Source organism: Muntiacus reevesi, chromosome 2, assembly GCF_963930625.1.
Source record: "Muntiacus reevesi chromosome 2, mMunRee1.1, whole genome shotgun sequence".
Classification (NCBI taxonomy): domain Eukaryota; kingdom Metazoa; phylum Chordata; class Mammalia; order Artiodactyla; family Cervidae; genus Muntiacus; species Muntiacus reevesi.
In genome coordinates, this window is record NC_089250.1 from 91,142,898 (window position 1) to 91,168,283 (window position 25,386).

Sequence of the window (25,386 nt, forward strand, 5' to 3'; positions counted from 1 at the left end):
TGAGAGTTTTTGGGGGGTTGCTTATTACTGAAGGAAAACCTAGCCTGTATGATACTGGAATTCTATTTAACCATTAATGGACAGAGCAAGGTCATTAACATCATGGTGTTGTTTGAAACTGGACACTTCACATTAAAATCAAGATTTCTGGCTCCTGTTGACAAAAACCCTGACATACATGTTTCTACATGGTTGATCCCTTGATCACATCAACAAGCAGGTACATATTCTCCAGCTCATGACAGCCCTCGTGATTCACTATGACTACACCTGAGCAGTCTTCCTCCCTGAGGGGGGTGTAGATATTTGAGTTTCAACCTCTATCCTAAACTGTCTAAGCATCACACACCTATTGTGCTGACTGTTGTCTACTAGAATTGCATCTCATTTCCAGTTACAAACTTCAGTGATACTTGTAGCAACACAAAAAGTACAAATATCATCAATACAGCACAACAGTTAAGAAAATAGATTTTGGTTTCCTGAATAGAGTTCAGTTTCTTAGGTTCAAATACTGGCTCTACCATTTTCTAGCTGTATCATCAGGGCAAATCACTTAGCCTCTTCAAATTCCAATTTCCTTATGAACAGAGTGAGGATAATGACTATCCCAGCTTCAGAGTGTCTGATGAGCTAACACAGTCAAGGGCTTAGACAGTGCCTGACCCCGAGTAAGCATTCAGTATGTGTTGGATGGTATTCTTTTTACTAGAAACAGAGAGTGATTTCTTCATTTACCCAGTCGACAAGGAATTCAATAAACCTGAAAGATAGAATGGACTTGCTCTGCAGATCTGGTTCCAACCAGGTCCTGTTTCTGGTAGAAATCAGGGTCCCAAAGCAGAAGCAAATTTCATTGAATTTTGTTGTCTCATGCTAGATGCCGTGCTCAGACAAATGGTAGGCTAGGAGCACGTTGACACAGTCATGTAAGAGAGCAAACTGTAAACACACTTGCAAAAATTGTTTGTTTGTAGTCTCTGCCAAGTGAACATCAGGGCTCAGTTCACTGATTCCGAGGCAATCAGAGAGAACCACACAGTTTACTTTCTCCCATTCTGACAACTGTGGACGGCCACGGCCACACTGTCCAGGAAAGGGAATTTATGTGAACACTATCCCACGGAAGGGAAGATCCTGAATTCAACTGAGAAGCATGTGAGTCACTTCTGAAGAAGTGCATACAATTCTCTTGACCTGAATGGCCTTGTCAGAAGAGCACTCAGCTTTCAGCAAGGTACCACCTGCCCCAAAAATCCGCTTGTCCAACAGACTAACAAAAACATATTAGGAAGCACACATTTTACCTTTTTTTTTTTTTCATTTGGATCCTAGTTCCCCAACCAAGGACCAAACCTGTGCCCCACCCTCTGCATTGGAAGCATGGAGTCTTAACCCCTGAACTGCCAGGGAAGTCCCAGGAAGCACACATTCTAGAGGGACTAATTCAGCATTGAAAACCTTTATCCTGTGCACCTGCTCAGTCGCTCAGTCGTGTCCAATTCTTTGTGAACCCATGGACTGTAGCCCACCAGGCTCTTCTGTCCAAGGTATTTCACAGGCAAGAATAATGGAGTGGATTGCCATTTCCTACTCCAAGGGATCTTCCTGACCCAAGGATCGAATCCAGGTCTCCTGCACTGACAGGCAGATTTTTTTTTTTTTTTTTTTTACCACTGAGCCACCTGGGAAGCCCTCTTGTTATCCCAACTTAACCTATTATCTGCTCTGACCCCATCTTCCCCAGATAATCGGCCACACTGCCACTTGAGTGACCTTCCCAGAGACAATTCCAACCAAGCTATTTCTTATAAAATTCTTCACTGGCTCCTCTTACAACTTTGAGAATCAGTTCATGATTGGTTTCCACCTACATCTGCAGCCTCAACTCCTAGCATTGTCCCACAGGTATTTTTTCACCTCAACTCTACAGAATGAGTCAAAGATGCTTAAACACACCTACTGTCACATCTCTTTACAAACTCTATTCTTCTGCCTGGTATTCTCTTCCTCATCTTGGTTTATGTAACTTTTACTCAAGTCTTCAAAGCCTTAGTGTCCAAACATTACCTGGATTGCATTGCTCCTCTTTATCCCAGACTAAATTGTTTTTAGTGAATCAACAATTCACTGTCAAAAACTTGGAAAACTAAAAAGCATAATTTCACTGACCAAAAATAGCTATTATTATTATTTTGTGGAAGAGCCCAAAAGTTAACTGATGGTTAAAAAGGGAAATCATTGACAGCATATATAATAGAAGAATAAAGTCAAACTCTGACCTTTGGGAAGATTAGTCAACAGTAAACATCAAATAAGATGGTTTAAGAGTAGAAGAGAAAGGAAGAGTGATTGGTTAGGCTACCAAAGGAGATTGGCTACCCTAGTTTTGGGGTAAAAAGGTGAAAGTGGGAGGTAGAAGAAAAGTGAAATGTGAGATATTTGATAGAAGTACCAGGATGGAGGACATGTAAGCAAATACACTCGGTGACCACAACATGAATTCAGGAAGGTGACACTGAGAATTGTGGTGTCATAAACAGAAACGAACAGAAATAGCAGTTTGAATAACTAGTGGATCTGAGAAGAACAATACTAGTTCATTTGAGAAGGGTGAGGACTGGTGGAATTCCCATGTTGTATTGGAGGAATCTGTGGAATCTCCCAGAATGGACATCAAACTTGAACCAGAAAATTCAAGATTGGAGGTTGAGACAGAAATAAAAGAGAGACCAAGAGATATGAACAACCGTTGCATCTGCAAGTAGATAAGACTCATTTATTCAACCAATTTTTAACCGAGGACCTTTGATGGGGACAGACATTGTGGGAGTACAGGAGTATGGCAGTAAGTTGAAATGCACAAGTTAAAAAGATAAAGAATGTCACGGTAGTTCAAAAGACAAGATCCAACTATGTTGTCTGAGGGTAGAATTGACTCAGTAATGGATTAGATGTGTAGACTAAAAGAGAAGAATCAAGAATTATTTTTTAAATGGTACAGATGAGCCTATCTGCAAAACAGAGACAGAGACATAGAGAACAAACATATGGACACCATGTGGGGAAAAGGGGGTGGGGTGAATTGGGAAATTGATATTGACACATATATACTACCATGTATAAAATAGAAAACCAATGAGCCAACATTCCCTGGATCATCGAAAAAGCAAGAGAGTTCCAGAAAAACATCTATTTCTGCTTTATTGACTATGCCAAAGCCTTTGACTGTGTAGATCCCAATAAACTGTGGAAAATTCTGAAAGAGATGGGAATACCAGACCACCTGACCTGCCTCTTGAGAAACCTATATGCAGGTCAGGAAGCAACAGTTAGAACTGGACATGGAACAACAGACTGGTCCCAAATAGGAAAAGGAGTATGTCAAGGCTGTATATTGTCACCCCGCTTGTTTAACTTATATGCAGAGAACATCATGAGAAACGCTTGGCTGGATGAAGCACAAGCTGGAATCAAGATTGAAGGGAGAAACATTGATAACCTCAGCTATGCAGATGACACCACCCTTATGGTAGAGAGAGAAAAGGAACTAAAAAGCCTCTTGATGAAAGTGAAAGAGGAGAGTGAAAAAGTTGGCTTAAAGCTCAACATTCAGAAAACTAAGATCATGGCATCTGGTCCCATCACTTCATGGCAAATAGATGGGGAAACAGTGGAAACAGTGTTAGGCTTTATTTTGGGGCTCCAAAATCACTGCAGATGGTGATTGCAGTCATGAAATTAAAAGATGCTTACTCCTTGGAAGGAAAGTTATGACCAACCTAGACAGCATATTAAAAAGCAGAGACATTACTTGGCCAACAAAGGTCCGCCTAGTCAGGGCTGTGGTTTTTCCAGTGGTCATGTATGGATGTGAGAGTTGGATTGTAAAGAAAGCTGAGTGCCAAAAAATTGATGCTTTTGAACTGTGGTCTTGGAGAAGACTCTTGAGAGTCCCTTGGACTGCAAGGAGATCCAACCAGTCCATCCTAAAGGAGATCAGTCCTGGGTGTTCATTGGAAAGATTTATGTTGAAGCTGAAACTCCAGTCCTTTGGCCACCTCATGCGAAGAGTTGACTCATTGGAAAAGACCCTGATGCTGGGAGGGATTGGGGGCGGGAGGAGAAGGGGATGACAGAGGATGAGATGGCTGGTTGGTATCATCGACTCGATGGACATGAGTTTGGGTAAACTCCGGGAGTTGGTGATGGAAAGGGAGGCCTGGCTGCTGCAATTCATGGGGCCGCAGAGTCGGACACGACTGAGTGACTGAACTGAACTGAATGAGAACCTACTGTCCACCACAGGGAACTCCACCCAATGCTCTTTGTGATGTAAATGGGGAGGAAATCCAAAAAAGAGGGGATATATGTACATGTATGGCTGACTCACTTTGTTGTCCAGCAGAAACTAACATAACATTGTAAATCAACTATACTCCAATAAAAGTTTGTTTGTTTTTTTAAAAGAATGACTCCAAGGTTTTGTGGTGAGCAACTGGAGATTGTTTTCTAGATGAAGGATGCGGGAAAGAAGCTCATCTGATGAGCAAGACCATGACTTCCTCTAAGCATATGAAGTCAGAGGTGCCTGGCAGGGTCTGACACTTAGTAGATGGTTAGGGTCATTTGCCACTGTTACTGCTGTTTTTGTTATGAACAAAATAGGGTAGATGGAATAGTAAGCATTCACTATGCTTACAATTTTTTCCAGTGATCAAAGGAATGGAGTAGAATTCGATCTTTTCCCTATGATCCCCACACTCTCTCAGCAACCTGTCATAGTCCCCTGAGTTCTCACCCCCATTACAAACTGCGGGGGTTATACCTCAGCCACATTCATCACAGCTCTGCAAAGTCCACTCTGAAAAGTTTACTGGAGTACATTCACACTAATTACTTAGTAAGTAAGTTATTGTTCCCACAGGCCTCAAATGACGAATTTAACAAGAGAATTCAGAGAACCTATCGATACCAATAAACCAGTGTTTCTCAAAGTGGGGTCCCTGAGCCAGCATCAGCAGCATATCCTTGGAACTTGCTAGAAAGCAAATTTTGAGACCCTCTCCCAGAACCTTTGGGTCAGAAGCTCTGGAATTAGGGCCCAGAACACAGCTTTTAAATAGTCCTTCAGGTGATTCTGATGTACTTTAAAGTTGGAGAACCAATGATCTAGAAAAATCCACAAGTCATACATTACAATCTTTTGACTTTATGTGGGCAAAATGATGTCCAAAACATGGACATCATTGTAGGCTGAACACTGCTGGGCTTGGAAGTCCTCTGCATCCAGAGGGTAGTCCTGAGGCAGAGAAAAAGGGCCACAGGCACACTACGAGCTGAGCTGGGCCAGCACAAGGCTGAACAAGTTCCTCTGAGTCCCATGAGAGCAGACCCCCACCTGCTTCTCTCCAGAAGTCACTTCATTCCTTTGCCTTTATTTTAACTTCAAAACAGAATCTTCAGTGTGGAATTCTACTGTTACCTCTCTGATCATGGTATTTTAAATAAGTAAAATATAATCTTCAGGTAAGTAATACTCCTTAAAATACATCTTACATTAAAATTCTCAAAGACAATATTTCATCTGCATGAACAGAAGTACAGAAGAGAAATGTTATCTTCACTGACAGTGGTCGCGGGACCGACTGGAGCCAGGGGTCCGGGAAGCTGGTGTGACTTACCTGGTAGATGCCACTGATACACATGTCCAAGGGGTCAGCGGTGCACTGAGTCCCGTCCGGGACAAAGTTTTGTCCCTGTGCCTGACACCTGAGCATGCAGTGGGCGGCAGGGTCGTTGTACTGTGGAAGCCATTCATAATAACATCCCTGGTACTGAACATCATTGTAGGCTGAACACTGCTGGGCTCGGAAGTCCTCTGCATCCAGAGGGCAGTCCTGAGGCAGAGAAAAAGGGCCACAGGCACATCGCAAGGTGAACTGGGCCAGCTCAAGGCTGAGCAAGTTTCCCCGAGTCCCATGAGAGCAGACCCCACCTGCTTCTCTCTGAAAGTCATTTCGTTCCTTTGATTTGCTTTTTTTAACTTCAAAACAGAATCTTCAGTGTGGAATTCTTCTGGTACCTCTCTGATCACGGAGGGGATCACCTCACTTATTCTGATTATTTTTCCACTCAGGTAGTTTTTTCCAGATAATTAAAGCTTACCCTACATAAATGCCAAATTCTGTTCTATTTCAACCATATTATTAATTTTCAAATACATTCCACAACCTCCTTCTTTTTGAAACAAGGGGAAATGGGATTTTTTTGAGTTTCTAGGTGATCTAAGGTCTTCATAGGAAATATTAATCATCATCCATGCTCTCAGGAGCCATTTCAACGTAAATGATTATTAGCCATTATTTTAACTGGCCCCAAACTGCTGCATTAATGTGGGAACTTGCGTTTGTTTCACTGTCTTTGTTGTCTAGTTCATCGCCTTTCCTCTCTGGCTCTCAGGCCTCCAGCCATCACTCTTTCTTTACTGGTACTCAGTGCATGCTTGGCACTGGCTCTAGAACATGAAGAGATAACATAGCTTTTTCAAACCCTGTCTACAACAGAAGCAAAGAAACACACCCAAGGAGCTCTCATACTAATAGTAAGAAGTGTTTGTACAAGACTCGGTAACTCAAAGATCTTCTTTAATCACTAACCAATCTCATCAGATAGTTCCAAAGTGAGATGCTAAATGACAAAAACATCACTTTACTCTTCAAAACTGAGCACAGACTTCCCAATTAATTGGAAGGAATGAATTCACTTCCTAATCAAAGGAAACAGACACAGAAAGGTAGTATTTTTTTCGTATTGTAAAAGAAATGTGTTCATTGTAAAAAAAAAAACTCTGCAAATAGTTTCTATTAAAAAAATCACAAAGATTCTTATACATAAATCTTTGAAGAAATGTTTTATTTCCCAAAGACAAATTTCTGGAAATGAAATTTCTGAGAAAAGGGGTATATTTCATGAGATTTTTCAACATATTGCCTCATTGCCCTCCAGGAAGGTCTTGATATTATTATCAGGCAACCTAAGTTCCCTTTTAGTTCTCTTCTTAGTTTGGATATAATTTTCTAACATTTTTTCTAATCATAAGTGTTAAATAGAGTTTCAGTTGTTTTTTTTTAATTTTCAATGCTTTAATTGGCACTTCTTTCTTACTTAGGTTTAATGTCTTTTCATGTAATTTGCTTTTTTGCATTAAGTCTTCAAAATTTTCTTGTTTTCTGCCCTTCATTTGTTTATTGAAATGTTTGTGCTCTTATTATTTTAACAGGTAAAGCTATTACATTTCATACATTTCATAGTGAACTTATCAATTCTTTGTCATCTGTACTGGAAATATTTTCCCCATTTAATTCTTGTTTTTGGTGCTTTGTGAAGTCAAGAAGTATTACATATTTATGTAGTCATTTTAAGCTTTCTTTACTAATGAGATATGCTTTTCCCACCCTGACCTGAAAAGAGATAAATACTTAAATATATTTTTCTAGTTCTTTTATAGTTTAGTGATTAAGTATAACTCTTTATTCCATTTGGAATTTATTTTGATCTATGGGGTAAGGTAGAACTCAAAATTTATTTTTCTGCAAATAGTTATTAACAGATTACCAGCCAGAATTTTAAAATATAATGTCTTTTATTTATCCCCTTTTACTACTTGATTTTTGTATTTTATTGTGTTTATGCTTTGGGCCTTCATAAAGAACCTCAAATTCTTTTTGAATGTAGGTAGAGAATAAATAAAATATAATTAATAAACTTTCCCCTGGAATTAGTTGTATTACTTTATTGTGAATCAATCTAAAATATTATATTGTGTCCACATTTTTCTTTGTTTTAGCAAAATTAACACTTAACCAAGGTCACACCTATGGAAGAAAGAATCAAATTAAACAGGATTAAAATCGGATGACATTTTTCTCTTGGAATAAGGGTTTTCCATCCAGCCATAGAGAAGATTATCAGTAATAAAATTATCTCATCTCTTTTCTCAACCATGGCCAATTTTCTCAATATCTGATTCTTTGAAATCCAAACCAGAGGGTATAAGAGAGCAGGGTAAAAATAACTTCCCCTGCATCAGGCTCACTTACCATCCTAAGCATGCTCTAGGAACTTCAAGTGCTAGCTGTCTGACTCTTGAACATCTTAAACGCCCCAAACCAATCAAGCTTTACAAAATCAGCTATGTTTAATTAACAGAAAACAGGAACTTATATGCAGAGAACATCATGAGAAATGCCAGGCTGGATGAAGCACAAGTTGCAATCAAGATATTCGGGAGAAATATCAATAACCTCATACATGCAGATGACACCATCCTTATGGCAGAAAGTGAAGAACAACTAAAGAGCCTCTTGATGAAACTGAAAGAGGAGAGTGAAGAAGTTGGCTTAAAACTTAACATTCAGGTAACTAAGATCATGGCATCTGGTCCCATCACTTCATGGCAAATAGATGGGGAAACAATGGAAACAGTGACAGACTTTAATTTAGGGAGCTCCACAATCACTGCAGATGGTGACTGTGGCCATGAAATTAAAAGACGTTTGCTTCTTGGAAGAAAAGCTTTGACCAACCTAGACAGCATACTAAAAAGCAGAGACATCACTTTGTCAACAAAGGTCTGTCTAGTCAAAGCTGTGGTTTTTCCAGTAGTCATAGATGGATGTGAGAGTTGGGCCATAAAGAAGGCTGAGTGCTGAAGAATTGATGCTTTTGAGCTGTGGTGCTGGAGAAGACTCTTGAGAGTCCCTTGGACTGCAAGCAGAGCCAACCAGTCAATCCCAAAGGAAATCAGTCCTAAATATTCATTGGAAGGACTGATGCTGAAGCTGAAACTCCAATACTTTGGCCACCTGATGTGAAGAACTGACTCATTGGAAAAGACCCTGATGCTGGGAAACATTGAAGGTGGGAGGACAAGGGGACAACAGAGGAGGAGATGGTTGAATGGCATCACTGACTCGATGGACGTTGAGTTTGAGCAAGCTCTGGGAGTTGTTGATGGAAAGGAAAGCCTGGTGTGCTGCAGTCCATGGGGTCGCAAAGAGTTGGACATGACTGAGAGACTGAATTGAACTGACAACAAGAATAAGTGAAAACTAACAATGTGCCAAGAAGTTTAAAGGAGGAAAATCTATCATTAAAAAATCCCATCATCAAGACCTTTACCTTTAATATTTTAGGAATTCCTCTTCCAGTGTTTCTGCCATGATTTATTTATAGCCCATTCAACTTTGTATTCAGTTTAATCTAAAATTATAACTACATTCCCATTTTATTAATAATTCCTTGGAAAACATTGCTTAAGAACTTCACAATAATCCATTATAAATATATAATATCTGTTTTACAGTTTTGAATTTTCTTAAACTGTGGTAAAATACATATCACATAAAATTTACCATCCTAACCAATTTTAAGTATACTATGCAAGACTGTAAGTATGTTCACATTGCTTTACAGACACTGGGTTTCCCTGGTGACTCAGATGGTAAAGAATCTGCCTGCAATGCAGGAGACCCAGGTTTGACCCCTGGGTGGGGAAGATCCCCTGGAGTAGGAAATGGCAACCCACTCTGGTATTTTTGCCTCGAGAATCCCATGGACAGAGGAGCCTGGCAGGCTACAGACCATGGGATTGCAAAGAGTCGGGCATGACTGAGTAACTAATACACACACACATACACAGACATTACCTTTTGTGGGCACCTGTGCTGTCTCTTCATTTTCTCTACTTTTAAAATTTATGTACAGTAAATTGGGGGGTGGGGGGTGGGTGTGCAATTCCATGATATTTAACAAACCCATACAGTTGTGTAAGCACTACCACAATTAACATGTGAAACAGATCCATCATCCCATAAATGCCCTCAGGTTGCCCCTTGTAGCCAACTTCTCTCCACCCTCAGACCTTGGCAACTACTGACTTGTTTTCTGCGCCCATTAATGTTGCCTTGTCCTGTAAATAGAATCATACAGTACATAGTCTTTTGAGACTGACTCCTGTCACTTAAAATAATGCATGTGAAATCCATTCATGTTGATGTCTGTTCCTGTAGTTCATTCCTTAATTGCTGAACACTATTCCACTGTGTATATCACACAGTTTACTTACCTATTCACCAGCTGGATGTTTGGGTTGTTTCCAGCTTTTAGCAATTATAAACACAAATGCCATAAACATTCACATATGGGTTTTGTGTGAACACAACATTTCATTTCTCTTGGGTAAATACTCAGAAGAGGGATTGCTGAGTCTCCTTACTTTACATAATAACTTTTTGCTAAACATCTTTATGCTTCCATTTTTGTTCAAATTTAGGACACATATCTAGAAATGGATAACAAATACCAGTCTTTTCATCTTACGACTTTTTCGTGCATGCATTTTTAACGCTTGGTTGGCTAAGTATTATTTGATTGGTTGTTTCTTCAAGAAGAGTAAATGTCTCCCACATTACTGACCTTTGTACTTCACAGAGGAAAGGCAGTGCTGCAAGATACTTTTTTTTCATGATCCTTTCCCCTCAAAACTGTAGACATGCATCACTGACCTTTGACATTTAAATTTGCAGAAGTCAGTTTTATACTTTTTAACATGTATTTTATTTTCCTGCATGGAAACATATAGGATTTTGCTTGTTAGCACTTGAAGTAAAAACTGCAATCAGGGTGTACCTGGTAATAGTTGCTTGTTTATTTTCATCTATTTTGCCTAAAATGGTTGGCCTTTTTGACTGAATACTCAAGGTCTTTATTTTCAGCACTGTATATTATTCTCAGATTATAATTTTGATTACTGCTCTTGTTCCAAGAATATCTGTAATTCTTAAGTTAGAGTTCCTTTTCTCTGCTACTATTATTGATCTATGATTTTTTTCTAATTTATATCTCATTCATTTCACCTTCTACTTCCAAGAAATTTCCTACAGACATCCCTCCACATGACTGCTTTTCTTCATGGCAGTCCACTTCAATATTCTTGCCTGGACAGTCCCATGGACATAAGAGCCTGGCGGGCTACAGTCCATAGGGTCGCAAAGAGTTGGACACAACTGAAGCAACTTAGCAGCAGCAGTAGTGGTTATCTTGTATTTTATTATCTGATACAATTTTTTTTTTTTTTTTTTTTTTTTGCCACACTGTGCAGCATGAGGGATCTCAGTTCCGTGACCAGGGATTGAATCTGGGTCACAGCAGTGAAATTGAAAGCCTGGAATCCGAACTGCAAGGTCACCAGGGAACAACTCTGATACACTTTTTCTTTCTTTGTACTCCTTCATGAACTCACCCTTCTCCATCTCCCTCTCAAACTATCCTCACCTGACTTTCTGTTCCAATTGCAGTTTATATCCTAGTCTCTTCATGACTATTTTCTGGGAGGTGCAATCCCTAATGGGAGTTAGAAAATATAAGGCAGGAAAGACTTTTTGGAGTGAAATGAACAGCATTACGACTGCCTCTGAAAGCATGACCTAAATGATAGTTACATTTCTTAACTGAAATACAGACAAGTTACCCAATTAGTTTCCCCTTTTTATTTTTTAAATTTTTTGTATTTAATTTATTATATTTGAATATATATATAAATATTTATATAAATAAAATCTATGTAAAACATATACATATATAATATAGTATATTAAAATATATAAGTATATACAAATATTTATATTAAAAATTTATACATGTGTTCATTCCCTTATACATTATGAAGATGAATGTTATAAAACTAAACCCATAACATTAGAGTTACAGACCTCATACTGGTTGAGAATCACCAATTTAAGGTCCAAATATCAGAATTCAACAAAGATAAAATTTAGTTGTCCTTGAGGTATATGGAGGTAACAAATTGAACTAGTTCAAATTAAACTAGCAACAAATTAAACTAGTGTGACACTCCTGAGTATTAATGTCTGTTCCGATTTTTAAACAATGAATTAGGATATATTTTATTTTGAGTTATACAATCATTCATTAATCAAAACTATTTGAGTACAATGTATGTATTAGGCACAGGGCTGAGTGCTGGTGATACAGAAATGAAAGCAAATTAGTTTTAAGATACAAAGATACAGCTCCAAATTGATGTGCAAGTTTCATGATAAGCTTACATGGGACCTATAGAAACAAGTATCCAGGCATACAGTTCTCTTGACTGCTCACTGAGAACATCTTTCTATATTATCACGATAGGCTGACCCAGGCTTAGTATTTTCTAACACTGTATAGTTCCATCTTTGTGACTCATCAAAGGTATAAATGAAAATTTATTAAACTCCCAGCCAGGCTACATTAAATTTTAAACCAAACTGGGAGTCTGGCAGGGGAAAGTTATGAGGGTGGAGAACTCTCTCTCTCTTGGTCAAAAGGATACAGCTTCATTCTCCTGGGAAACAACAGCCTTGCCAGTGGACAAGGTCATCTATTTACATGACTTATTTTATTGTGCTTATTATGTGTGGATAAAGGAAGAAAATAAATTACAGAAAAAGTGAAAGAGTAATTTGAAGTACTCTGCTTTTTTTTGGAAAGGCCCCAACTGAGGAAAGCAACTAACAGATTAGAGAAGCGATGACCAAAATCTTCTTGTATCATGCTGACTTATAACGCTAAAAAGCTTTTGATTCTAATTTCAAAAGGCAGGCAAGTTACAAAAACATGGCTTAAGACTATATTTGAGTTCATCTAAATACGGGAACACAAAAACTGTGGAGACTTAAAAAGGATGATATTTTTTTAAAAGTGTGTTAGAACTTCAGAAATAATTTTTCAGATGCATTTTTAGTAATTGTTTCATTTTAATGATTTAAATGAAAAACAAAACTAATATTGAAAAACTTAACACTAAAAGGAAAACATATATTTGCTGATGGGCAGCTATGGTTATGTCTAATAACCACTTGGTCGGGGTCTATACCCCAATGCCATCTGCTATATCCTAACTGTGAGACACTAACTTGCATCTTGAGTGTTGGGCCTGAAAATCTAAACCTAAAATGTAAATATATCTTTACTAAAAGTTCCACTACAACTGCAGCAAAGTGATATGAAAAAGAAGAGCATTTTATTTCATGGATTCTCAAAATATAAAGTACCATTTTGGACACATTCCTTCTCCAGTGACTTTTTATGGTGAACCTATCATGTACTAGGATGTGGACATAAGGATACAGGAAGGTTATCTCTCAGTTCCCTTAATAAGTCAGTAGTAAGGGTTTCTTAACCCAAGCATCTGGCAGACATTTTTCACATCCTACTTCACTTTGTCCAATCTAACACACATTGAACCCACTTACTAGCCTCTATTGATGTGGCATATTTTGCTTACAATTTAGCAGAAAAATGAATGGCCGCTTTATGAAACATGCATGAAATGAAACACAAGTTATTTTAAAGCTAAGGACACTGAAGTCCTAATTCTCCAAGCAGGAACCTGCCAACTTATTGTGGAAACAATTATTTTGGCTCAAAGCAGCTGAACTGCAGAAATATGACTTACAAGTTTTTAATTTCATTCTAATTATTATTTGCAAGAGCTAATGATTATCAGTAGTATATGAAAATTCAAGAACATCATTTCATAATATATATTTTCTATCTATTACAACATTCATAATACCCTGAAATTGAAGATTTTTGAAGTCATGAATTTTATAAATATATAAAAAACATGTTGATTCCACAAAAGAATACATTAATAATTTTTCCCTAGAGTTTATAATTTATTGCATTCACTTGCTGATATATTGACTCAAATGCTAGTGTCTTAAAAACTGAGAAGCATATGTTTTGAAGAAAATAAATATATTAATCTTTCAAAATAGTAGTTAACTTAAACCTATCTTTCCCATGGCTGGCACTTGACTAGAATATCAAATTGCAAATTTCTGCAAGTGAAAGAGACATTCTGGCTGGTGTATGGTCCACAGTGCAAGAGAACTGAGTGTGGATTTAAATGTAATCAAATTCTGAAATAACTTTCTCCACAAAGAAATACATGAGCAAAAAGAGCCATGCTCATGCCCTCTCCTAAATCATGAATTTAAAGGAGCATACCAATAAAAAGAGAAGGCACTGAAAAGGTTTCTAAAGCTTTGGAATAGCTTTCTCCTTGGTTTTTATGTAACCCCCCTCCACATACCTCTTCCAAGGAAAGCTAACCACAAAAGCTCAATATTTATGAAGATTTAATAGGACTTCCCTGGTGGCTCAGACGGTAAAGCATCTGCTTACAACTCGGGAGACCTGGGGTTCAAGCCCTGGGTGAGGAAGATCCTCTGGAGAAGGAAATGGCAACCCACTCCAGTACTCTTGCCTGGAAAATCCCATGGACGGAGGAGCCTGGTAGGCTGCAGTCCATTGGGTTGCAAAGAGTCGGACACGACTGAGCAACCTCAATGAGTCTCTAAGGCTGTTCAATGGGTGAGTGGCTTGGGCCTGAAGAATTCCATGGACTATACAGTCCATGGGGCCAAAGAATTGGACACAACTGAGCAACTTTCACTTTCAAGGCTGTTCAAGGTTAAGGAGACCTGATAAGTTTTCCAGGGGAAGTAGATGTCCTTCCTAATAATCTCAGAGTATTTCCCAAGTTACAGTGAAACATCTCAATATGGGAGTGGGTATGTAAGGCCTGGACCTGCCTAAAAGATGGGGAGCAGGGATGAGAGAATTATTAATGATCTTGATGCCTTTCCTCTGAAATAATCTAACTTTTATGCAGAGAAAAAAATGTTACTGCCCCTGTTTCTTACCAGAATCATGGAAAGAGAGGGTGTATCACAGGCCTGACCTTGTATCAGGAGCTAAGCTGAGAACATAGATCACCTCCACTACTCACTTGCTTTCCTGTAAATACCTCAGAACACACTACACTCTCATTTAATTTTTTTTCTTATATTTGGTATAGACTCTTCCCTATATTCAAACATGTATTCAAATTAGATGAGCTCAGGGAGCAAGAAAAAATTTGGAGATTCTTGGACCCAAAAGTAAATTTTAAAAAAAAGGTTAAGATATGGACAAAACAGACTAAATAATACCGCAAAAATATTAAAAAAAAAAAAAAAAAAAAAAAGGACTACTTCAGGAATGGCGACTCTAAATACAGTAGCAATATTTAGGACAGACCTGTTTTGGGGTCCCTACAATTACTTTACTGTGAAATATTTTAGGTCCAAAAAAGGTCAGGAGGACAATGCAAACTCTTGTACACACCAGTAAGCTTCATCATTTCTTAAAAGTTTTCTTCGGATTTAAGAAATGTGTCATTACAAATATGGTGGACGCCCCCTGCCAAATCTCCTCAATTCTATTCCCCTATCTCCCTCCCCTTGGTGAGAAGTAACAAAGTAAACAGTATGATAGTCTGCCTTACCTTTCACAGCTTGATTTTTTTGTCTCAACAGTGTTTCTGAAAATATCCATCTTGATAGATGCAATTCTAACCCATTCAATCTTATGACTCCAGAGTAATCTAATTTATAAATATAGCCTGATTCATCAATTTTTTTCATTTTTTTATTGATCAATTTTCTTAAAAGCCTATGAAGATTTACATTGGTTCTGCAATGAGCAATCTTATACTGTCACCTACGGTACTACAATTCCAGGCTTCCTTGGTGGCTCAGTGTTAAAGAATCCCTTTGTAATGTAGGAGACATGGGTTCAATCTCTGGGTCAGGAAGATCCCCAGAGGAAATGGCAACCCACTCCAGCATTCTAGACTGAGAAATCCATGGACAGAGGAGTCTGGTAGGCCACAGTCCATGGAGTTGCAGAGTCAAACTCAACTGAGTGACTGAACAACTCCAACAAAGGGTACATTTGCACTCATTTTCTGGGATACGTACTCTACTGAGACTGCTCTGTTATGGACATTGAGAGCTTCACTAGTACCAGATAATGACAAACTGTCATTTTAAGGTGGAATACCAATTTTCATTCCCTTTAGTAGTGCAGAAAGGTTCTTGTTTTTACACATAAAGGTCAATATTTGGCATTTTTAAACTAAAAAATTTCCCACTCTAAAGAATATGAAATATCTTTGTGTTTTTTGCGTTTTTGTTAGTGAGGTTAATATTTTCACGTTTTAGACTATGCAGGTTCCCCTTCTGTGAATTTCCTGTTCATATCCTTTCCCCATTCTTCTATTAGCTCACATTGCTTTTGTTTTATTGTATTTCAATATCTCATACACTAATTCCTCACTGGTTATATTCATTATTAAGATTTTCTCCCACTCTATGCTTTTCTTCTTTTTTCCTTTTTTTTTTTTTTTTTTTTTGTGCTGACACCACATGCATGCAGGATCCTAGTTCCCCCACGAGGAATCAAACCCCGACCCCTGCAGTTGAAGCGCAGTGTCTTAACCACTGAACCACCAGGGTAAGTCCCCATAGTATACATTTGTATGACACAAAGGTGTTTGCTTATCCTGCTTGAATTTATATTTGTCTTTGTAATTTATGCCCTTTGTATCTTAGTTAAGGACACAAACATCACCCAGAGATCATACAGATATTCTATATATTCTTTTTCTAAATGCTTTAAGATTTACTTTTCATAAGTAAATTTTAATCCCCCTGGAATTTATTCTTTAAAGGATTGACATTTTCTAATATTTTTCCTTTGGATATTAATAATCATATTTGAACCCCTTGTATTGAATGTTCACCCTTTCTCCAATTTTTAAATTGCGGTATGGTTGACATTAATTCTGGAGAAGGAAATGGCAACCCACTCCAGTATTCTTGCCTGGAAAATCTCATGGACTGAGTTTTCTGGTAGGCCACAGTCCATGGGGTCGCAAAGACTTCAGTAAATACAGAACACTTCTATCACAAGGATCCCTCAAGTTGCTTTTTACAGTCGTATCTCCTTTCCACCCATCCCACCGCTTCTTTAATACCAGGCAATTTCTGATCTGTTCTACATGTCTATAATCTTTGCATTTCAAGAACATTACATACAGTTCGGCAGGGAACACGGTGAGAAGCGGATGACGGCCTTCAACCCAGGGGCCCTCCAGGTCCTCTGGCCTCCGGTGGGCAGGTGAACGGGGGCCCCGGAATGCACCTCCTGCGGGCGGGCGAACCGGGGGCCCTTGGGCCGGACCGGTGGGTAGATGAACTGGGGGCGCACTCACTCAGTTTGGGCTCCGTCTTGCGAGGCCTCAGATCTCTCACCACCGCCACCCACTGGAAGCCGCAGCAAACCTCACCCTCACCCTCACCTCTGCCGCCTAATGGCGGCGGCCGCTCAGAGCCTGGATCTCGCTGACCAACCACCGGTTTCTTGGCCCAAGGCTGCAGGGCTTAGGCCAAGCCTCCGCCAGGCCCTCGCGTGTGGGTGTGGACGCCTTGGACCCGTGCAGATCAGGTACCTGAGGTGACCGCTCACGCATGGAGACTGACAAAGACCTTAACGGCCCGGAAGGTGAGCGGGGCCATGGTGGGCGACGGGTAGAAATGAACAGTTCGGCAGTTGGTGGTGGTTCTACCTTGCCGTCGAAAGATATTAACAGAAATGGTGGAATAACTTACCGCATGCAGCCAATAGGAACTGCCCATCGCCCTTTGGGAAGACTTACCGTCCATTTATAGAAGGCCTATGTCTATAATATGAAAAAGCTGCTCTCAACTTTTCACTCAACCTTGCAAAAGGAAACTCGCGCTATATCTAGGCCTTCTAGATACAAAGAGGTTGCTGAAGTATGATAAAGTCAAGTTAGAAAATCGTGTATCTTGTAAATGCCCATTTTTTTTTAAACCATAGGAAAGACATGTCTTCTGGAAATAATTTTTCTAAATGGAGTTGTTTGACCACTGTAAAATAGTAAAAAAGATTAAAAGTCACACAGACTCGATGCAACAAAGATTGTCCTAGATACATCAACCAAGGTAGAAATCCTAAAGGAAAAGACTGACAGATTTAATTACATTAAAATAGAAACACACATAGCATTTTCTATCTCACCAATAGATAAAGGGATAAGTATGTGAATATCCAGGCTTCCCAGGTGGCACTAGTGTTAAAGAATCTGCCTGCCAATGCAGGAGACATAAGAGAGACAGGTTCTATCCCTGGCTCAGGAACCTCCCCTAGAGAACGAAATGGCTACTCACTCCAATAGTCTTGCCTGGGAAATTTCATGGACAGAGCCAGGCAGGCTACAGTCCATGTGGTTGCAAAGAGTCACACATGATTTAATGACTAAACAACACCACCAAATGTGAATATCCACGCAAAAAAGCAGTAGTAAAAGCACAATCATATGGGCTGGAAGAAAACCCACCAAAGTGCCTCTAAGGATGGAGGGAACAGGACAAGGAGTGAAGGCTGTTAGGGAAACACACACAAAAGGAATACCAATGGACCATTTTATTCTCCTCCCACCCTTCCCTTAAAAAAATCTGACACAAACATGACAAAACATCCAATTTGATGAAGTCAAGCGGATGTTAGTTTTCTCCGAACTTCTATGGATTTTGACATTTCTTTTTAAAAATTTGGGGATAAAAGGCAACAATTAGAGAAGAATGTAAGCCTTAACCACACTTAATACAGGTAAGTGTGTCCATGCCTAGGAAGGGAATCAGAAATTAATAAAAATGTTAGCAGCCCCTACCTTTAGGTGGAAGGATACTGAGCTATTTTACTTCTTTTGTATTTGTGTCTTTGCATTTTCTAAAGTTCTTTTGTAAAGCCAACACTTTAATATTTTAATCAAAAACAAGCAAGCAAACAAACAAAACCACATCTTGTTGACGTACAGAAAAGCTCAAGTCAGACAGGACTTCATAGGTGAGTTCTACGTTAGAGGCCAGGAGAGTTTATTATGCAGGAAACCCTGACATCTAATAAACTGAAGCAAGGGACTCAACTAGATATTACACAGATTTCCTTAAGCCTTTAGGCCAGGTTACCTCATCCAACCAAAAAAAAAACCCAAAAAACAGTTTTCAGTTTTACAAAAAACAGTTTTCAGTGTGTGTGTGTGTGTGTGTGTGTGTGTATTCATATTTGCATTTTTCTCCATGGGATTCATTACAGTGTGTTCACAGAAATCCTTTGTTATACCTAGATCTTTGATGATTACTTTTTTTACATGGAATGATTATATTTGCTTACACTAACCTTCTATTTTATCCATTTCCACTTGCTTTCTCCTTAATAATCAGAAGATTGTTTTCTAGGTCTCTGAGTCTTCATGTTTCTCAGTGAATAAATTGGTGGGTGTTTATCAATTCCAGCTATAAATGATATCTAAAGATATATATCTTTTTTGATTTTGATTTTCTTCACGTGGTTTGATCATCCCTGGTTTTCTCAATGTTCCTGAAAATCACATTATGTCATTTCCTTCTAGCAGAGTCATGTTCCATTGTGTACATAGGTCTCTTTTTCTTTATCCATTTATCTCCCAATAAACAATATGTTTATGCAGTTGTAAAGTGTAGTCCAGTGCATGCTTGGTTGCACATGTATTTCAAAATGTCCCCACCCCTAGCCTCACCCCCAGCCTCGTAGGCGACCCCATGTGCCCGCGCGCCCGCGCGCACACACACACACACACACACACACACACACACACACACCCTTCCATCCAGACAGCTCAGCTGGAAACCACAGGTAAGGGAGACGGAGAAAGAGGGAGAGAGAAAGAGCAAGAGGACCACACAGGGTTCCCAACCCCCGGCCTCCACACCATAACCCCTCCATTCTGGGTATCCCCCCGCACCCCAGTCGGCCCGCCCACACCCTTGCCCACTGACACACTCACACACACACTCTCACACACTCACCCTCTGGCCTCTGGGCGGGGGCTGGGTCTTGCCTCAGGTAGCCAAGCCGAAGGGGACCTTTGAGACCTCGGCTGCCAAGACGTCTTGGGGACCCCACGGGGCTCTACCAGCCCCAGGGCGCCGCGTCCAGCTGGGGCCCGGCCCGAGGCTGACGCCCCGCTCCCTTGGGGCAGCTGCTTCTTCCGCCTGGCCTCTCTCTGAGGTGTGTCAGGGACTGTGCCACTGTGTCTGGCTCGGATCGGATGCCATCCTCTCTCCCGTGTCTGCCTGCCGTTTTCTGTCCGTCAGTCTCTGTGTCTCCCTCTGTGTGTGTGTGTGTGTGTGTGTGTGTGTGTGTGTGTGTGTGTGTGTGTGTGTGTGTGTGTGTGTGTGTGTGTGTGTGTGTGTGTGTGTGTGTGTGTGTGTGTGTGTGTGTGTGTGTGTCTGCGCGCGCGCGCCCGTCTGTCTGCCTGCCTGCCTGCCTGCATCTCCCTCTCGGCCGTCCTCGAGTCTTATCTCTGAAGCTCCGTCCCTTTCTGTCTCTGTGTCTCCTGACACCCGGCCTCCCGTCGCTTCCTCTGGCCCCGGCCTCTCACAGGTTGCTGGGGCTCTGGCTCTGGCTGACGAGCTTGCCCCGGCCGGCTTGTCTCAGTTGGCGTGGGTGCGTGCGAGTGTCTGTGTGTCCGTCCGTGTGGCTGCCTGTCTGTCGCCCGTGTGCTCTCTCAGGAAGGTCCTGTGCTTGGCTGGCGGCGTGGAGGCAAGTGGGGCCTCGTTCGGCCGAAGGGGCGGGGCTGACGCTCTCCTGTCGACCGCGCTGCTGGCTCCCCGTGGGTTTGGGCACCCGGCAGGTGCCGGGCAGGATGGGCGCTCAGGGCCCCGGCTGGGCTGCGCAGGAGGCCCAGAGGAGGCTCAGAGGCCCGCAGGGGGCTCAGAGGTCCCCGGGCGGCGGGCAGCGGCGGGCCCGGAAGCCGGAGACGTCCGGGGCAACCTGGCCCTGTGCAGCAGCGGACGACGGGATGGGGGTGGGGGCGCCGCCCAGCCCGGGGCGGGCCTGCAGAGGCCCGGGGTGGGAGAGCGCCGAGACCTCCGCGCCCCTCCCGCCCCCGCACGGACGCACGCACGCACGCCGGGACTGCGGCTGGGGAGTCCCGGGAGCCCGGAGGGCCAGGCGGGTGCTGGCAGGGGGTGATGGTGTGCGGGGGCGGGGCGGCGTGCCGGAGTGCGGTGGCGGGTCGACCGGCTCAGGTACAGCGCGCGGCCCGTGGAGAGGTGCGGCCGGCTGGCCCGACCGGCAGGCAGGGCACAGCGAAAGGGAGGCGCGGCGCAGGGCTCTTAGGGAGCCTGGAGGCAGCCGCCTCCGTCTACGGCCATACCACCCTGAACGCGCCCGATCTCGTCTGATCTCGGAAGCTAAGCAGGGTCGGGCCTGGTTAGTACTTGGATGGGAGACCGCCTGGGAATACCGGGTGCTGTAGGCTTTTTGCCTCCCCTCTCCTTTAGCCCCCGCCCCCGGCGCGGGTGTGGGCGGGCAGAGTGGGGTACGGGGAATACCCAGAATGGAGGGGGGAGGGTGTGGCGGCAGCGGGTTTAGAAGCCAGTGTGATCTTCTTGCTGTCTCTCTCTCCCACTTTCTGTCTCAGTTACCTGTAGTTTACTTTCGAGAAATATGTTTCAATGAATGTTAAGTCCCAGTTTGTTAATGGAGGGCTGTATCTACTCTGACTCATTTCTGGGTTAATTCTTTGCTGTTATGGGATTGTAATGTAAAATTCAACTGAATCTTGGAGAGTACCCTGAATTTGTTTCTGAAGCTTATCTCAGTATCAATCTTTGGAGAAAGATCAGATGGTTGATGACATGCAATCAGAACTGGAAAAAGCCATAATTAGGGACTGTGTCCAACCTGCATATAAGGACTTTTAATCAGGTACTCTTAACTAGCTAATGCACAGTAAAATTGAAGGGAAATTTACTCTTCGTTTAATTTCCCCTTCCAAGGGCTGCCAGACTGGTCTAGTCTATAGAGAGGACTGATGACCTGAACTTGCCTTAAAATGAAGCTTAACCAAGGAAACTGCACTACACCAGAAGGAGAAGAAGATGACAGAGGTAGACAGCTTGCCCAAGGTTCTGTACTTGATTCTTTGATCATTTATTATGTTTTCCTGACTTCCTTGACCTTTACATATAAATCAAATATTTTTCTATTATAAGCATGATCCTATGCTAGTTTTAAAAATCAATCTAGTTGTTTTAAAGCCAATACCTATGTCTAGTTGTGGGTTACCTTGGTGAATTTCTCTAGTCCAAGGCTCTATTTGGTTGGCCCTGAGAATATTTACTTTAAAAGAGAAATTATAGTCATATTCAGGTCACTATTGATATTACTAGATGGGATCCCCTCACCTGGCCAATTAATGCCTACTCTGATCCTGGCCATAAATTTGAGTTTTCTTCTATTACTCAGGCTCAATCAGAATGACAAGCAAAGTTTCAGCAAAAGAGAAAAATCTTCCACAGTTATATTTACATAAGAAACACCAGGCTATGGTAATTTAGGTTTAAAGTCTCCTCTATGTTGGAAACAATTAAATCATACTAAGGCTAATCAGTTTAGTAACACTAGGAAACTGCTATGTGCCTTAAAGACAGTGTCAATATATCATTTGCCTGGAAGATAAGGATTCGTATAGAATAGACTAAGTCAGACGACCTGGGGTACTTGGCTACATCTAATGAAAGCTCTTAGCTTAAGTCTTATTTATAACTTTACTAATACTGCTGGCTATGTTATTTGTATTTTGCCTGTTTTACAAAATTGCTGTTTCTTACACTGCCAAATGTGTGACTGAGTCTCTGATAAAATAAAATATACTTTCATATAAGATTGATGATGGTAACAGTGTAACTAGATATGTGAAGAAGCAACAAGAAGGAATGTTTTCCTGGACCAAGAGGCTAGTAAGACAGGTGGTCCAGAGAATTTTGAATACTGTTTTATGGCCTTGTCCAGTAATAGCACGTTGAGTGACCAGTCAGTGAAGTCTTTGCCAGCTGTGAAAATGAACATTCTCAGAACCATTGGACAAAACAGTCATGAAATGCCACCACCCCCCCCCCCCAATCATGGACAAGCTTATGACCATGAAGGGGCTCTGCCATCTAGAAACTGGCACTTGCCATCTACCTCTACAAAGATTAAATCATGGCCATTGCAGCTGTTGACCTTCAACATCCCTGAAAGAAGTTCAGGGTAGATATCAGAAATGAGGCCCTCTGTGCTCTGGGAAAAACTGGCAGAATAGGCCTTCAGATAGTTAGATATCTTCAGGAGAAAATTTTATGAGTCTCAATCCTTTCTCATACATAGAAGACACTAAGATTGTTAACTGTAATATATGCTTTGGCTATTAAGGAGAATATTAAAATTAAAAGCCAAAATAAAGTAGCTATGGTTCAGACATCCAAGGAAATAACTAGGTGACCCTATGGGTGTAATTTCAGACTAGTCCTTGTATTGCTAAAAACTTGAGCTCTCTGAGTTGTGTAAGACTTGGATACCACTGGACATTCTCAAAACAATGTCTGCTGGCAGCCAGTAACTGCAACCTTACTTTTTATAAAACTAGGCAACTGGTTACCTGGCTACCAGTCTCCCCAAAGTGCCAGGTCCAGACTGGGTTTCAGGCCTATTCTTATGAAAAGAAATGAGATTTATTTCGTCTATCAAAATTCCATCTGTCACTCCTCTGGCTACTTCTCGTTAGGTCTGCTACACCAAAATGGCAGACCAAGGGATTGAGATTTTAATCATACAAGACTCATATCTAGGACTTGAAACTCAGGAATACTTCCGATTCAGTGTCTAGTCTCCAAACTGAAACTGCCCTATGCCCCATTTTGACAGGAAGTTATGAGAGACATAGTTCACCAGTTCCATAAATTAAAACTGAGCAGGACCCTGTGGGGCTCTGGAGTACAGATCCTTTCTGTGTTCCCTGTTTCTTGTTTTAGGTTATAGCCTTCATTCAGCCTCCTTGACCTCCCTTGAGTCCCAAAGGACAGGTTCAAACAGTTACTGATCAGAGAATGGAGGCGATACAGAAACAGAGGAGGAGCAATCACATGGTGGTACAACCTTGGGACAGGGTCCTGGTTCCTACTGGAGAAATATGCATAGCAATGTCTTTGAGTTCTTCTGCAGGACTGGGGTCCCCACCCAGGTGGAGGATGGTAACTTCAGGCTGAGCTCATGATTCCTGGAGCACCACCCTGTTGCCTCACCACCAACCAATCTGAAGAAAGTCACACACCCTGCAGTCCTCACCCCAAATGTTGCCTTCCGTTCCTGGGGCCTGGTGATGACCATCCTGTTAGGCCTCCTGTTTTGCCCTGTCTATTTCATCTCTGCCGGGGTCCAACAGTTTCGGGTTAAATTGCTATTCCTACGAGGGTAAGTGCTGGTTTCAGGCACAGAATACCTTGACTTAGATCAGGTAGAGAGAGACTTCTCCTCTGCTAGGCAGGCCTACACATATGCATAGCAGGAAGAAGTTACAGAAGAAAGAGACCTCTGCCCAAATTCCCAAGAAGTATCTTGAGTATGAAGTCTCTCAGGGGTAAGTTGTTAGGGGAAGCACAGTGACTGAAACCACCCACCCTGGCCAGGCACCATAGTAACCATTTGCATGAGTTGTTTTACAACAGGAGGTCCTCGTAAGGAACAAGGAACTAATAAGCCACCACCAACTGGAATAGTTCAGGAAAGATCAAAAGGAGACATCATGTGTCCAACCAGAATGCTTCTCGCTGGGATCCATCTTGGCTGAGCAATGCATGCACCACCAGGAAGGACTCTGAGTCAGATGATTGGCTAAAGACAACCAGGAAACTAATCCCATCACCATAAAACCCAAGACTGTGAGCCACTGTGGCAGAGCTGTTCTCCTGGGTTTCCCTACCCTACTGCTCTCCACCAAGGTGCCCCTTCCCAATAAAATCTCTTGCTTTGTCAGCACACGTGTCTCCTCGGACAATGAATGTTAGACAAGAGCCCACTTCCAGGCCCTGGAAGGGGTCCCCCTTCCTGCAACATAAGCAGTTTTAGCAAAAGCAAGGGGAAACCTTGGCAGCTTGGCTTTTGTGACTCTGAGACACAGGGATGGCCTGGTGCCTGGGGGGGGGTTTTGTGGGTCCTTACTGAGAGAAGTAGAGGGATGGTATGCAAGATGCTGTTTTGAAAGTGTGAAGACCCTAAAGGGGGCCCGAGCTGGCAGGAGTCCCATCTGGGTTATATGGATGCAAATGTGGGCTGATTTGTGTGGAGGTATATCATAAAGGCTGTATCCTGTGCTGTAGAACAGTGTACTCTAGGCTTTGTCCTCTCTTGTAGATTTAGAACAAGGTACTGTAAATGTTGCCTCCTATAACGTGTGCTGTAGATTTAGGCTGTGTCTTGTGGTGTGCTACTAGCCTTTGATTTTCTTGCAAATTTAGAGCACTGTGAAAGCATTTGGAATCATGTGGGTGGGCTGTGAATGCTGCAAAAACCCCCTCTTTGAAGGGGTGCGGCCTGCGCCTG

The 25,386-nt window shown here is 41.6% G+C and overlaps 1 non-coding gene across 1 annotated transcript; it reads left to right on the forward strand.

The window, feature by feature from the left end:
• The first annotated feature begins 21,164 nt into the window (after positions 1 to 21,164).
• LOC136161907 (5S ribosomal RNA) lies at positions 21,165 to 21,283 on the forward strand. The gene has a single exon (XR_010661797.1). It is a non-coding gene; the product is annotated as a 5S ribosomal RNA (ribosomal RNA).
• The last annotated feature ends 4,103 nt before the right edge of the window (positions 21,284 to 25,386 follow it).